The 15,036-nt window shown below is 42.4% G+C and overlaps 1 protein-coding gene across 1 annotated transcript in view; it reads right to left on the bottom strand.

The window, feature by feature from the left end:
- LOC125747928 (E3 ubiquitin-protein ligase Midline-1) overlaps positions 1–3,456 on the bottom strand; it is a 69,296-nt gene extending 65,840 nt beyond the window's left edge. Inside the window, exon 1 of the mRNA XM_049023590.1 lies at positions 3,321–3,456. The gene's annotated coding sequence lies outside the window, so the exon portion shown is untranslated. The remainder of the gene's footprint in view (positions 1–3,320) is intronic.
- Positions 3,457–15,036: the final 11,580 nt, after the last annotated feature.

The raw sequence follows: 15,036 nt of genomic DNA, 5'->3' as shown, positions 1-15,036 counted from the left end.
ATTGACTTGGAGTTACATTGTGTTGTTTAAGTGTTCCCTTTAATTTTACAGATATATATATATAGGTTAACATCATACCCCAGACAATGGAATTGCTCAGGGGCCCAAAGGAGTAGAATTATTCATGGGATGCAAATCAGCAACCTTCCGACTGCTAGCACTGATCCCTAGCCTACATATTGCTTGATATAAATAATGCTTATATATTATAATTTATGCAAGTAATATTACAATATGGGGGTGGCATGGTGGTACAGTGGTTAGCACTGTTGCCTCACACCTCTGGGACCCGGGTTCAAGTCTCCACCTGGGTTACAGGTGTGTGGAGTTTGCATGTTCTCCCCATGTCGTCGTGGGGTTTCCTCCGGGTACTCCGGTTTCCTCCCACAGTCTAAAGACATGGTAAAGCTAATTGGAGTTGCTAAATTGCCTGTAGGTGTGCGTGTGCGTGTGCGTGTGTGAGTTTGCCCTGCGATGGGCTGGCCCCCCATCCTGGGTTGTTCCCTGCCTCGTGCCCATTGCTTCCGGGATAATTATATTATATGGAAATAATAATAATAATAATTAGCACAAGGAGTTGAATCAGGTGTGTTAAATGAGGATAAACCAAAAATGTGCAGGGCTCCGGCCTCCCGGGCTGGAGTCTGACAGCCCTGCAGTAGGTTTATTTCCTATCTGTACATGTCATGTTACCACTTTAAAGCAATACAAGATAAACTTTAAAATGTCATAAAAATATAATATGTTACTAAATGTGTCACACGAAACGTCGGATGTGCCGAACGGGAGATCGCTCAGGCAGCGCGAGCGATCAGGAACAGGCAGGCAGAAATCGGGGCAGACTGGGGTTTATTTGGGAACACGAGTCGACTAACACCAGGTAACATCAATGACAGACACGGAAACAGGGGAGACCAGGACTTAAATACATTAAAGCTGGGCATCATAATCAGACGGGGCTGGAAACAATCGAGGAAGCACACGTGGGTAATCAGGGGGCGTGGCACACATGAGGAGCGGACGGGTCAGGCATCACAAAATGAAACTTAAAAATGCATCAAAAGGTCACTACATTTATTCATTTGCAATGTTTATTTAAAAATGTAGGTTATTCACTTTAACTTTCACTTTGGTTCTTACACACATCTTACCTCAGAGATGCGCAAAATTCAAGCACAGCACAAAAATCAAGGCACCATATATGAATATCTTACCTACTCAAGAAATCTGGGGAACTAATGAAAATTAACATTAAAACTGATGCAAAAACATGATTTTAACACGAAACTGAGCTTTCATTAAACCATTCACTTTATGTGAAAAGGATAATGTTGGACATAGAGCTGCACTCCAGCAAGGTGCAATTTGGACATAAGGAGGCAGAGCTGCGCTCCAGCAAGATGCAATTTGGACATAAGGAGGCGGAGCTGCGCTCCAGGAAGATGCAATTTGGACATAAGGAGGCGGAGCTGTGCTCCAGCAAGATGCAATTTGTACATAAGGGAGGTGGAGCTGTGCTCCAGCAAGATGCAATTTGGACATAAGGAGGCAGAGCTGCGCTCCAGCAAGATGCAATTTGGACATAAGGAGGCGGAGCTGCGCTCCAGGAAGATGCAATTTGGACATAAGGAGGCGGAGCTGTGCTCCAGCAAGATGCAATTTGTACATAAGGAGGCGGAGCTGTGCTCCAGCAAGATGCAATTTGGACATAAGGAGGCGGAGCTGCGCTCAAGGAAGATGCAATTTGGACATAAGGAGGCGGAGCTGCGCTCCAGGAAGATGCAATTTGGACATAAGGAGGTGGAGCTGTGCTCCAGCAAGATGCAATTTGGATATAAGGAGGTGGAACTGCTCTCCAACTTTATTTCAACTCTGATTTCAGTATTAGGAACCAATGCTCATTCAGTCCTCATGTAATCCAATGAAGAATTTTTTTAAATTTCAAATTCCACAGAAATGTTCTTAATGATGTCTCGAGAAGTCCTGAGTTTTGGAAATCTGCTTTTTATTTGTCCTGCAAAATACTTATTTGAATAGCACAGAAAGCTATATAATTCACCAAGACTGATAATCATGTTAAATGTGCAAAGCAGTTGCTTGCCTCGACAACCTTTGGGAAAACAGGATACAAAGTGTTTTCACCATTATATACTACTGATGTGATGTGATGTGATGTGATGTGTCAGTGTCAGAAGGACCTGTTTCCTCCAGATAAAACCCTTGTCTCCAATTCCCTGACATGATCCTCTCAGCGGATGAGCAGGGCATGTTCCTACAGGAGCTTCCCTGGAAAAAAACTTTCCTTCTTCTGTGGACTGGGGTGACCAACCTGATCTTTGATCGTACCTATTTATCCAGTGTGTTGCTCATGTCACTCACAGTGAGAGCCAAGTAGCATCATGTTTCATTTCTGGAAAATGCTGCCAGGAAGCCATCAGGGAGGACATACTGTAGCACATCTGAAAGCACATCTAGTGGAACACTGCATGTTGATGTATCTTATATCTCTTCATGGCTTTTAACACCTACCGGTCAAACAAAATATTTTATAGTGAATGTCTCCCCGCACAATGGTAACATGAACAATATGACATATCTGGTGTGTAAATTTGCTTGTGAAAAACCTGGTTCATCATGACAGTGGACAGATACATAGAGCACAGAGAACAGACTGATTTTATGGACAACTGTGGGATTACATAGGGAAGCCAAGTACAGCTACTTATCAAACCGCTGTTTTGCTGTCTAACACAAACCAGAAAACCAGAAAGCAATAAGAACCAGACCAGTGCATACAAGCTCTCAGTTTTCTAGCAAATGCAGCAAAACTGCTTTGCACTCATGATTCAGTTACATTAGCAAAAGGAATCAGTGCAATTCATAGTGTCATTATCCTGGCATGAAAAGTACCACAGCAGCTGTTTAGGACAGACCCTATAACATTTTCTTCAGCTTTTAGGATCATACAATTTGTGTTTAGGGTCAGATTCTGTTCTGCAGATATAACTGAGAAACTGAAAACATGAAATAATCTCCTGGTAAGACAGGACTTTCCAGTGATTTTATACAGCTACTGGGTGTCCAAGTTCAAAATGAAACTGTAAGGATTATTGAATCCTTGCGAAGCTAATGTTCATTTCAGGTTCATCTTACAAGCCATTTGAATGACGAGGCAATACTCACAATGATATTTATTCATATTCACAATAAAAGTGATGCCGTGCTCAATACTCACGCAGACAAAAACAAAAAAAGTCAGACGAACACATTTTTTGTCTGTTCTCTATTGCCACAAGACTCAAAACTTGTTTGCCTCCTACCTGCTTCCCCATGGTTGCCCTTTGTCTTTGACTGCCTCTCAGGACCAAGTAGTAAATCAGCCTTACTTCAGCGAAGTTTATCTGTCTCACTCTTGTGAAGAGGATATTTCTGCAGCCGCCAGGAGATTACTCCTCCTCGTCGAGTGTGGAAACACCTACCTCCCTCGCTCATGCCATTTAGTTCCTCTGAGCTGCAGGTTTGCACATGAGGGCCAAGGTGAGGAATGCTCTACCTAAAAATGCAGACATGAAGGATACAGGCACGTTTAAGAAAAATAGGTTTTCCAAGGGAAGTTACAGAAATACAGAATACAGATAAATTAACTGTAAACTGGGAAAACACTACACAAAATTTCCTTTGTATTGATAAATGTATAGATTTTGTTGCAGTGAGATGTAATCGACACATATAATCATGTGCATTTAGCTACATTCTCTTAGAATCAATTTGGCATTCTGGGTGCTGAGTTTTGAGTCTAGTTTAAGCTAATAGATAACCTCTGAAACTGTGTTCCATAAAAGTCTCTATTTAAAAATGGATATATTGATGGATGACGTCAAAAGGAATGGAAATAAGAGAAGCTTTTTTACTTTACACAAAGTGAATGCTGAAGTGAACTTGAAAACCCAAAGCCAGCGATTCACTGGAGGTTGATGTGTTGGTTATTCATAAAGTGCACAATTAATATGCGCTTTATCATTTATTTAATTGGCTCTCATTCGGTCATGTCAGTACCTGGCAAAGGGCCATATCTTTACGCAAGACGCAACCTGGCCAAGGAGGCCTTTTTTCCCAGCTGAAGACCTGCTGGAACCATATGGGGAAAGAACCATTATAGGCAACCTAGTCGCTGCCCTGGATATGCAAATTAGAAGCAACCATCTTTCCTCTGATAGAATTATGGCTATAAACTTCAAATTTGAAAAAAATCCACGGATTACAGAAAGGTACAGGAAACAGTCCGTAAACACTGCAGTGCTTAAAAACTTTAACATTAAGGCTTTTGTCACCCTGACAGAATTAATGTTATCCCAAAGGACACAAGTGTCATACTTGCAAAATGTACATCAAACGTGTTTTATTTATTCCTAACCATTCAATGACTTCTGACAGCTACAGCTTTTGTTTCTTAGACTTAACGGCTTAAAAATGGCCAATATTGATTTGACAAGATATGTTTTGTAATATTATATTTTAAACAGAATATATTATATAGCGATCTCTAGGGGCAGCTCATTCGCTTTTTTGCCATGAGAGAAATGCGTCAGCACAAGTGTATCCCACAAATTACACTTGACATAAGTGAACACTGGATCAGCATGTGCCATTGTCTATAAGTCCCCTTTGGGTTTTAAAGAGCCCTGACTCCCTTCGCTTAGTTCAATAGCACAGTGCTACTGGCTCGCAGGAAGTGAACATCCTTACATATGACTGTTTTCAATAGCGACGACTGGGATTCATATTATGTATTGCTCTTAAGCTTGTTCATGTTTTGCAAGGGCTACTTTATGATACAATAACTGATATACCATCCAATCATATAAGGACTATCATTGCCGCTAATCCCACTATTCAAGATTTAAGCATTCTAGTCCAACCAAGCAATGGGAATCATATGCATAACATGTTAATTCCTCTGTTCTCAAAAAGTTTGTATATTGAGTTAAAATATGCTGATAATATGTATAAATAACTTCTGTTGTTTTCCTGACATTGTAAAGTTTATTTTATTATGATTGACTAACACCTGAAAAAAATGCTCTCCTCAAATTGATTTGGTGCCTTATTTTATTTTAACATAATCTGGAGACATCTGGTTCAACACAGTAAAAGCAGTTTGGTATGTTACTTAAGAAATTAAATTTCCAGGGAGGAAGAGAGATAGTACTGTTAACTCCATCGTCTTCTTATAGTTCCTGAAAGTCTTCATGAACAGATTTCCACAGTGAACTACATCGTTGCAGCCGGCTCGCTGAGGAATGCCCCGGAATGCGGCTCTAGCCGTTCACAGGCCACAGCGGGACTTACGCTGGGATTTTTGTAGCCATTCTGGGTCCCTGCACAGACTTGTCAAATTCATCCGCTCTGAATCATTAGTTTCCTTTGACAAAGCCTCATCCTCCTCACCACTGAGTGTTTATTCTAGCCAGACGACAGGCCAAGAGAAAGCTAACAACACAAGACGAAGATGAAGCACGTACCAGCAGCCCCCGATCTGTACTACAAAGAATCGTATGTTTCACACTAGGAATAAGAGTGACTGCAACGGAGCGTGAGAGAGGAAAAGGGCGAGGAACTTCGGTGTGCTAAGATCCCTGTGGATAGTGGTGGGAATGCATTCTGAGACAGCTCCATTCCCGATTCTGTTTCAAATATTGGAAATTAATTCCAGAGACTTGCTCTCAAATCCTACAAGGCTACAGTTGTACAAACATGTATGTGCCTGCCGTGCCAAGCCTGCCGTGCCAAGCCAGCCGCCTGCATGTGCAGGGTACCAACGGCAAGCGTATGCTTCCTGCCCTGCAGTGGTGTAGGAAGGTACGGCTGATGTCTAAAGGCTAAAGAAAAAGATCATGTAAATGGAGAAATCGGGAAAAATGTACGGCATTGTATTACACTTAATTTATTCAGCAGAAGCTCTCATTCAAAGAAGCAGAGACTTTTGAGAAGATGCGGTCAGTGAGTCCCTGGAACAATTGAGGATTAAGAGCCTTGCTCAAGGGCAAAACGGTGCTGACCCTGGGATTTGAACCAGTGACCTACCGATCACAGACGCAGTGTCCCACACTGCTGAACCACACAAGCCCATTATACTGCATCATTATACTATTTGTAAAATTAAAACACAGAGCACATAAAGGTCCCCAATGGGTAAATATACAAATTTTGTATTATATAATGTATAATGCTGCTCTCTAAGTAAGGAACAGCTTCATATATGTGAATATTTAAAAGAATACTATACTGAATTTAAGTAGCAAAAATACCTTCACAGACGATGTGGTGCAGTGATACAGGGCTTAGTGCAGTAGAGCCACACCTCTGTGCAGTGAATTACCTTGTGTTTGTGCCGTGCAGCAGACAACACCAAAAGTCTGCACAATGTGATAAAAATCTATTTTCACCTTATGGGGACATTTTTTTTTCGGTCTCCAAAAGGTGAAACTGAATTTTACAAACATATATATTCATAATATTTCTCTCTCTCTCATTTGTTTTCTGGGAAAACAGGACAGAAAATTGTGTTGCTTCACAACTATTCAGTTTACTTTCAGTAAAAAGAAATAAAAAAAAAAAAAAAAAAAAAAAAAAACATCTGGATAAAACAAGTTGTTAAGAGTAGCCCGGTCCATGTCTTCTGCAAAATTTCATGACTGCCTTCAAAAATGAGGGGCAAGAGCCCATCTATATCCAGCCAATTGCAAGGGGATCACATGGATGGGTTTCTGACCAATGGGAATGGAGAAAGAACATCTCTGATCACAGAGTGGAGGGGGAGAACCTTCACTCTATAATAATAAATCATTCATCCATCCATCCATCCATCCATCCATTTTCCAAACCGCTTATCCTACTGGGTCACGGGGGGTCTGGAGCCTATTCTGGAAGCAATGGGCAAGAGGCAGGGAATAATAAATCATATGTATATAAATAATAATACTAATAATGATGGTGATGATGATAAACATACTAATTCCGCTTTAGATGTGTAGTTTAGCAAAAGGGTTTAAATTTAATAATTATGACTGAAACGCTAAGTCTTCTGGTCTTTCTAATGCAAATCAAGCTTACAAAACACCAGCTGTGTAAACTTGAACAACATCTGCTCATATCAAAAGCTTAAGGGTCCATAGCAAATGTGCGGAGTGTTTTCCAGCAAAGGCACGGCTGCTGTTACCTGCTTCTCTGCATTCTGGGTGATAACGATGACTTTTGTGTAATGTATGATTTTTGTAATTCTAGCAAACGGGAGGTAGGACGCCCCAGGAAACCTTAACGGCCGAGCGGCTGGCACACTGCGGTTGCGAGGGCTCTGGAGAGAGGGTGTGCACACATGTTGTCAACAGCTTCGGCATCTGAGGACAACGTAGATAAGTCACGATGGCTTGCAGCTGAGGCCACTGCCAAGACTGAAGAAAAGGAAATTCATGACAGTAGTTAAAACACTGCGAATGAGCTCAGCCTGAGGATAAGCCAATTGATAATTCAGTGGAAAATATCTAAACATCCAAGAAAAAGACTTATTCTTTAGCAACAATGGACTATGGTAGGACTGGATCCAAAAGTCTGCTAAAGGTTTTTACTGGAATCACTTGCGTGATTATTACTCACTCTACCTACTGTACGATCCTAGTTGTACTTGATTCTATGTAAACTTTTTAATCAATGTTTAAATCAACGACACTCTCTCAGACGTGCCTATGACACAAACAGAAGAGTTTCCTGATTTCCAGCAAAATCTTAAGTGCTCTCATTGGGGCTTTGATTGTAATGAGATAACCGGAGTATCAGAAACGTTCTGGGCCCATTAAGGGAATCACTACCCAATATTCAGAGGAAAAAGTGAGGCGTCACTTGTGGAGCAGATCTGCTGATGACAGACCGTCTCCTTCCAGGGAGATGCGGTAAGTGCATATGGAAACCCTGCAGCTAACGTTACAACACTCTCACTGCCATTCGCCTTCACTGCCTCTTTCCATGCTATTCTAATGGTACAAGCACTCTGCTCATTTCTTTGTTAAATAAGTCAGTGTTGCTGCAAATGTCAGTTTATTCATTGTACTCAGTGTCGGTGCCAGAACAAAGCTCATTTGGTAGGGAGTGGAGGCGGGGGCAATGGTAAAAGTGTTCAAACTGGGGGGTGGTAGGGGGCTGTAAAAGTTGCTAGTAGAGGGTGGGTGATGATGGTAAATGTTTCCGCTTGGCATTGAGCAGCAGTTTGTGCCCTGCAGGTGTGCCAACACTGGTTGTACTTTCAAGAATGCAGTGTCACGAATTACGTACCCATCCCAAACACCTCATCTTCTGTTCTTTCTTTTCCCCTTTAATTCCCCCATTCCTTTTCTCCGTTTTTCATCCCAGGTCTGGACTTCACCCCACTTCCTGCATTCCCAATTTCTCCCACACCCCAGGCTTTCTGTGCCCTCCCTGCCATCCTGCAGGGGTGGGATACCTCCACCCTTTTCTTGGCATGACGTGGGCTGCAGCTTGGCTGCTCTTCACATTCTGGCCTTTTGTGGTCTCATCTGTACTGCTGTCCGATAAGCGTGTCTCCCGGGAGAATCATGGGAATTATCAACATTTGTCCTTCTGAGTATTTTAGACTTAAGAGGCCCAGAGGTCAATGCAGGTTAGCCAGTGAGTTCAAAGACTCAGCGCCCATTGAATTGAATGTTTACTCCAACTGCTGAAGCAGCTCTGACGAAAGAACTGTATGGGTTCACTGGGACTCCTGTAAAAAACTAAACTCTATACCGATGGGTTAATTATTTTTTCAGTTTCCCCGCCGTTCTGACCTTACACTACCCAGACACTTACTCAATTTCAGCCCATCCTGAACCCCGAAATAAACCCCACATTTCAGCTAAATCACCTCATCAAGGGGTAATTTTCATGTCTTCCAAATTTTTGCAGAACAGTTTAATTCCCTCTCTGCGATTCCATCTGGCAACTTTCGATTAGTGTCAGATGACGTCAAACAGAAGCCCAGTGGCCCTGTGACTGGTCATGCCCTGTATATGTGGTCTCTATGCCTAGGCGGAGATCCATGGGCATGAAACCTGAGCCAGTCAAGGCCTCTGGTGCAGAATCCAGGTAGGTGTCCTCATTAGCCGCCCCTGACCTTGGTAGACAGATGCACCCTAATGATCATCCCCAGCTACGACCTGTGTAATGGCTAAATCTCTCCGTCCAGACTTTCTCCAAGAGAGTGGCAATGCGCAGGCAGTCAGATCATTCTTACCAGCAGCTGCAGGCCTCGTTCTGACAGCCAGACGGCTATAGAAGGCCGTCCAGCAAAACTTTTTTTTTTTTTTTTTAAAAAGCCAGGCAGGTTTTTCAATCATATTTACTGACTCACTCTTTAATATGACACACACATATAATAAATATAATAAACATGAACAGCATTTCAGAGCTAGCAACCATGACTAGTGATTAGTGCAGACGCTTGGGCGGGTGGATGACACTACAGAGTGTTGTAATTATTATAATCGTGAACAAATACTGGGAGAGATTTAATTATCTTCCAAAGGAGTTCTCAGATCCAGTGCGAGCAGACAAGTTTTATAGGGCCGGGCAGAGATGAAGCACCTTTCACATCCGGGGCGTTAGCTTTTCCGTACTTGCAGCACAGATACCGAAAAACATTCAGTATCAAGCAGAATCTCTGATCCCAAAGATACTGCTTCGTGTTTATGCTCACAGCCCAGGCACACGAGAGACGGGCCTCTGCTCAAAAATCTGTAACTAGTCCAGGAGGAGTATAAGCCCTGCCCTACATGAGTCAAGCAGTCAGTTTTCCTTGGAATATACCCCAAATCTCAAGAAGATCATTAGTAAGTATTTATTTAACACCTAAAAGGTACAGGTTTATGCATTTTAATTGTTGGATTCGTTTAGCGAACCTCGTATGTTGGACCCATTAGCCCAGATGCAGAGGTCAGAGATCAAGAGTTTCTTCATGGCCTCAGATGAGAACATTTATTCTCAATGCTTCTGGTTTATTCTTAATACTTTCGGCTAATTCTATGCGCATTTGGTATCAAGAAAGCAAATGAGAAAAGCCTATAGGCAGCTTTAGATGCTATTCAGCGCCTCCCTCAGTAAATGTAATCATGTGGGACACGGGAGGGTGGGGACTTGTGGTGTCCAAAATTCTTTCAGGGGACTGAGCCCCCCCTAAGGGTCAAACCCTAGAATTGGCCCTGGCTTCAGTCCCAACCTCGAAGTGCTCCTGTCCAGCCCGCAAGGGCGTTCTCTCCTTTGTCTAACAAGCCCAGCTGCAGCAGGGCGCCGTCAGTGACAGCATGTTGGAAAGTATGCATAACGCGCCCTGTTAACAGCGCGGCGGTAAACGGCGACGCCCCTGCAGAATCTATAAAAGTGAACAGGAGGTGCCGTGTCCACTCCGCCTCCTTCTTTGCCCCTGATTTCGGGAGCGGCGAGGACGGCTTTTTGCAGAGGAGGGCTGCGCTAGAGGTCCATGTTACGCTGCCAACAGAGAAAGAAGAACTGGGCTGCGAGGCGGGAGCCGCACGCCGGTGGGAAGAAGGTTTCGTGTGAAGCTGAAGGCACCAGGAGGCTGTAACCACATGCAGCCAGTACAGCAACCAATGAGAGGGCAGGAAAATGGCAAGAGTAACGGAAATACCCGAACGTCGCCAGAAAGCAAAACCAAGGCCTATTAGTATCGCAAATGTTTATTAAAACTGAAATCCTGCAACTATCGTGGAGGAAAAACTTTATATCAGTTTGTTTCCTCTTCAGTTTTACCAAACGTGATGCTGGGGGCGTTTTTTAACACTCTGCCATCAAACGTTGACACGTATGACATATATAATGCATAGCTAATGCTAATGCTAATCACAGCCAGGGCGAACCCCTGCCTCAGGTTCTGAGCTTTGTAATTGAAATTTTAAATATCATCCCATGCTTATCATGAGGGCCAAGAGAAGCCATCAGCCAGAACAAATAAAATATGGCTTATGTTAATTTTCTCTCATTTTACATTTTAAGCATTACAGTTATCATCAAGGTAAGTAGGTAAGAATCACATTAGTTGGCCTATTTATAGTTCAGTTTTTTCATTAATTTCAGGCTGTATATTAAATACAAGCTGTGTTTAGTAATGTGCAATCAGATGCTTCTAGGATGGGTGAAATGCTCTTTGAATTTTGGCCGTAGCTCAATGCACAGCAGACTGAAGGTTTCTATACATAGTTGCCTCTGCATAGTCCTGACTGTGGGCACAGCGCATGATGGCCAGTGTCTCCCACGCAACGGGGCCCCACCGCATGGACCCCGTGCAGCAGGGGGACTGCAAAGGCCAGTGAGAGCCAGCATGCATCATGCCTGGCAGCTTTGCCTGACCTCATGAAGGAAGTACAGTAACGACTGGTAAAGAATGCAGAAAAGTGAAATAGCATCAAATTATACACATTTCTATTATCCAAGATTATACAGAAGTCATTACAAAAACTGAAAAGTCTTTACATATGTATGCAGCTCTACTTAAATTTTCCCCCCAAAATACGGTGAATTTTTGCATGAAGGTGCTTTTCCCGTGTTGATGTTTCCCTCTAGTGGTTCCACAGCAGAACTACAAGGTATGCTTTATATTTATATGCGATATTCCACAAAGCAAAGGCATGCTGCAATCTCTACTATCAACAATCCGCCCATTTTTGGTAGCTGCTTGTCCTATTAGGCTCGCAGAAGGTCAGGAGTCTATGATCCAAGACAGAAAACAAGCCAAGATGGGGCACCCATTGCTGGGTACACTCACACACCTTTTACACCTACAGACAATTTGGTACCTCCAGTTAACCTCAGCATGTTTTTGGACCGTGGGAGGAAACCCCACTCTACATACTTGGAATTCAGACGGAGACAGGAACACTCCCAGAGGTGTGAGGCAATAGTGCTAACAACTGCACCGCCATACCAGCCCTTATTGTCTAACTATTCTAATTGTATTGTAACCTTTTTGTTTTATAACACTGGTACATTTAGAATCATATGTTTGTGAAAGTGATAACATGGGTGTTAGAGAAATATGTACTTTTTTTATTGTCATTTTGCTAGACGCTTGGAAATAACACCCTGCAGCAGCTTGATCTTAATTTAGCAATAACACGTCTCAAGAACTGTCGCTTGATGGGGATTTCCACCCCATATATGGTGACAAACAATGTTCAATGTCAGCTGCATATCCGGTTTGTGTACCTCAATAAAAGATTGTTTCGAAGTTGATCGAAGTTGGCTGAGTTCGACTGAGAGGCTGACACCTCGAAGTCAGGACCGGACTTCCCTTGCAGCAAGTAAAAAGTCATCACAGCTGTCTGTGTTGTTCTGTGTTCAGAGACTGGTTTGTTTCCAGCGCATCTTCAGAAGAAGATAACCCTAACATGGGGAAAACATGCAAACCGTGCACACACACACACATGCAATTTTATTCATATCTTTGTGGGGACCATTCATTCATTTCTATGGGAAAAACCCTAATCCCAACAAGACAACCTTAACCCCCACCCAGCCCTAACCTTAACCATAAATAACCAAAGAAAGTACAAGACTTTTGGCATTTTGGCATTTATTTATTTTTTAAATTGAGTTTCCCCTTGTGGGGACCAAATACTGTAAATAACTGTCTTTTATCATATTGTGGGGACACACCCACTGTAAAAAATCACATGACTGATATGCGTATCATCAGCTTAAAGCAAAAGGTTTATTCCATGAAGATGTACTTAAAACATCTGAAAAGTACAGTAGTATTTCTGTAACATTTCTTAATGTAGCATTAACAATAAATTACATGTGCACTCATATGATAACCATAAAACCTATGTGTTTCACAGAAGTGTTTCACAGTTATAGCTGTGGAAAGGCACTTCAACTACAAAAAATACATTCCAGTAAACAATGTTCATGTTATTAAATGACACAGGTTACAGGGTGTCTGTAAGCCATCTCTAATTCAGAATCCATGCGTCTCCATCTATCATTACATAATAGTGGTAACTATGTAATTGATACCAACGTGGATTGTTCCTGGAGTATGTTACCAGTAGATGAACCTGGCCAAATAATACACAAATGCTCCTGTTTCTAAAGATTTTAATATTTGCCAGCAAATATTTTAAATAATTATAAAGAAAAATGCCTTCAAAAATGTTTAACATTTCATGCAGTTTTACCCATACATCAGTTATCCTAGTTCTCATCCAGGACAGGGTGACAGGGTTCTGGAGCCTGTCCGAGACAGTACAGGACTCAAGGCTGCGGCAGACCCTGGACAGGATGCCAGTCTACCACTGGGCACACACATGTTTACATATAATCATGCAATCAACAGTGAAGGAGGTACTTTATAATGTGGACGGGGGGGGGGTACGCAACGTAATGATTTTAACACAAACATCTATTTATTGAAGGGATTAGTGATCAGTTTCCATGTTAAATATTACACGACAGCATGCAAAAACAGGCAAGTCAGAGGCACACAGAGCAAAGACAGTATTCAAACAGCCGACTCCAGAGGAGTAAGACAATGGTGCTACCCACTAGGCCATGATAGCCTCTCCTTAGGCAGATAATTAAAGCATATTTTTAATATGAAGCAGTTCTGTGAATGAGACGCCTTTTTAAAGGCCATGTGACTTTCTTACCATGTCCTAACTTTCATTTCTCCCTGTTTGCAGGTCAGCAATCAAACGCAAACAGACACACCTATGAACACAGAGGCAGAGGCGGTGAAGCAGCTCACTTTTCAAGGTGTGACTCTCCAGAGCTTAAGTAAATGTGAGAATGTAAATGTAGCTCAGGTGTGATGAGAGGAAGGTCATATGACACATGCTCTCATATAGGTGACATGTAAACAAGCAGGTTACCATTTGTCAAACAACATTCTGTTTATTACATTTTGTTTGAGAAAGTCTGCTCTATATTTACAATAAAAATAACATACAGTTGACAAGATTTAGAAGTCATAAGGAGTAACTGCTATATACAGAAAAATACATATTTATAAAATCCATACATTATGGAGGCTAGGCTTTTACATAGCGCTTTTGTAGCTTCGTAAATCATGTTCATAGCTGTCTAGATCAGCGTTTCTCGATCCTATCCATGGGCAGATAGTACATGTATTTGCTTCCACCTTGCTCCCTGCCAGACAGTCCACATTTTTGCTCCCCTGGGAGGGAGCAAAAACATGGACTGTCCGGGGGTCCCCAAGAACCAGGCTGAGAAACGCTGGTCTACATAAAGCTTTGGCATAGAGGGTGATCACGTTTTATACTGTGCAAGTGAAACTTTCTCTCAAATTGTCAGGGCAGTGCTTTGCATTAATTTGATAACCGGACATATCAGCCTCATTCTTGGCCTCTTAGCACCATCTTACTTTATGTAATTGCAGAAAATGTTTTGTCGAGGTTTGCGAAGGAGGAGGTTGTGGATTACTCCATTTCTCTAGTGTTTCCATAGTGTTATGGGTGGCCCCACCCAGCACTTGTTAATATCCTGTTTCTAGTAAAATACCTCTTACCTATCACTTATGGTAATCTTACTTACAGATTATCTACAGCAGAACATTTTATAATTTTTTTTATCTTATATTTGTCAGGATCGCTGTTTAACGGGTGCGGCGAACAGGTAGGCAGATGGGCAGGAAACAAGCAAGGCAGGCAGGATACGGGGAAAACCGGGGATTTATTTCCGTAACGGGGACTTGGAAACATCTGACGCAGACTAACATCAATGGCAGACAAGGAACCAGGGCAAGACGTGGACTGAAATAGACCAGACAACAGGGTACAGCTGGGTACAATCGGGGAAGCACACGTGGATAATCACGGGGGCGTGGCACACACGAGGATAATCAGGGGGGCGTGGCACACACGAAGGTCGGACGAGCTGGGCGTGACAATATTATTATTTTTCCTTATTTTTTCTCTATATTTTGTTATCATGCACAGCTGCTCAGAGTGACCA

The sequence above is a fragment of the Brienomyrus brachyistius genome, chromosome 1 (genome assembly GCF_023856365.1).
Source record: "Brienomyrus brachyistius isolate T26 chromosome 1, BBRACH_0.4, whole genome shotgun sequence".
Lineage (NCBI taxonomy): Eukaryota > Metazoa > Chordata > Actinopteri > Osteoglossiformes > Mormyridae > Brienomyrus > Brienomyrus brachyistius.
This window is presented reverse-complemented; position numbering and strand designations above follow the sequence as displayed.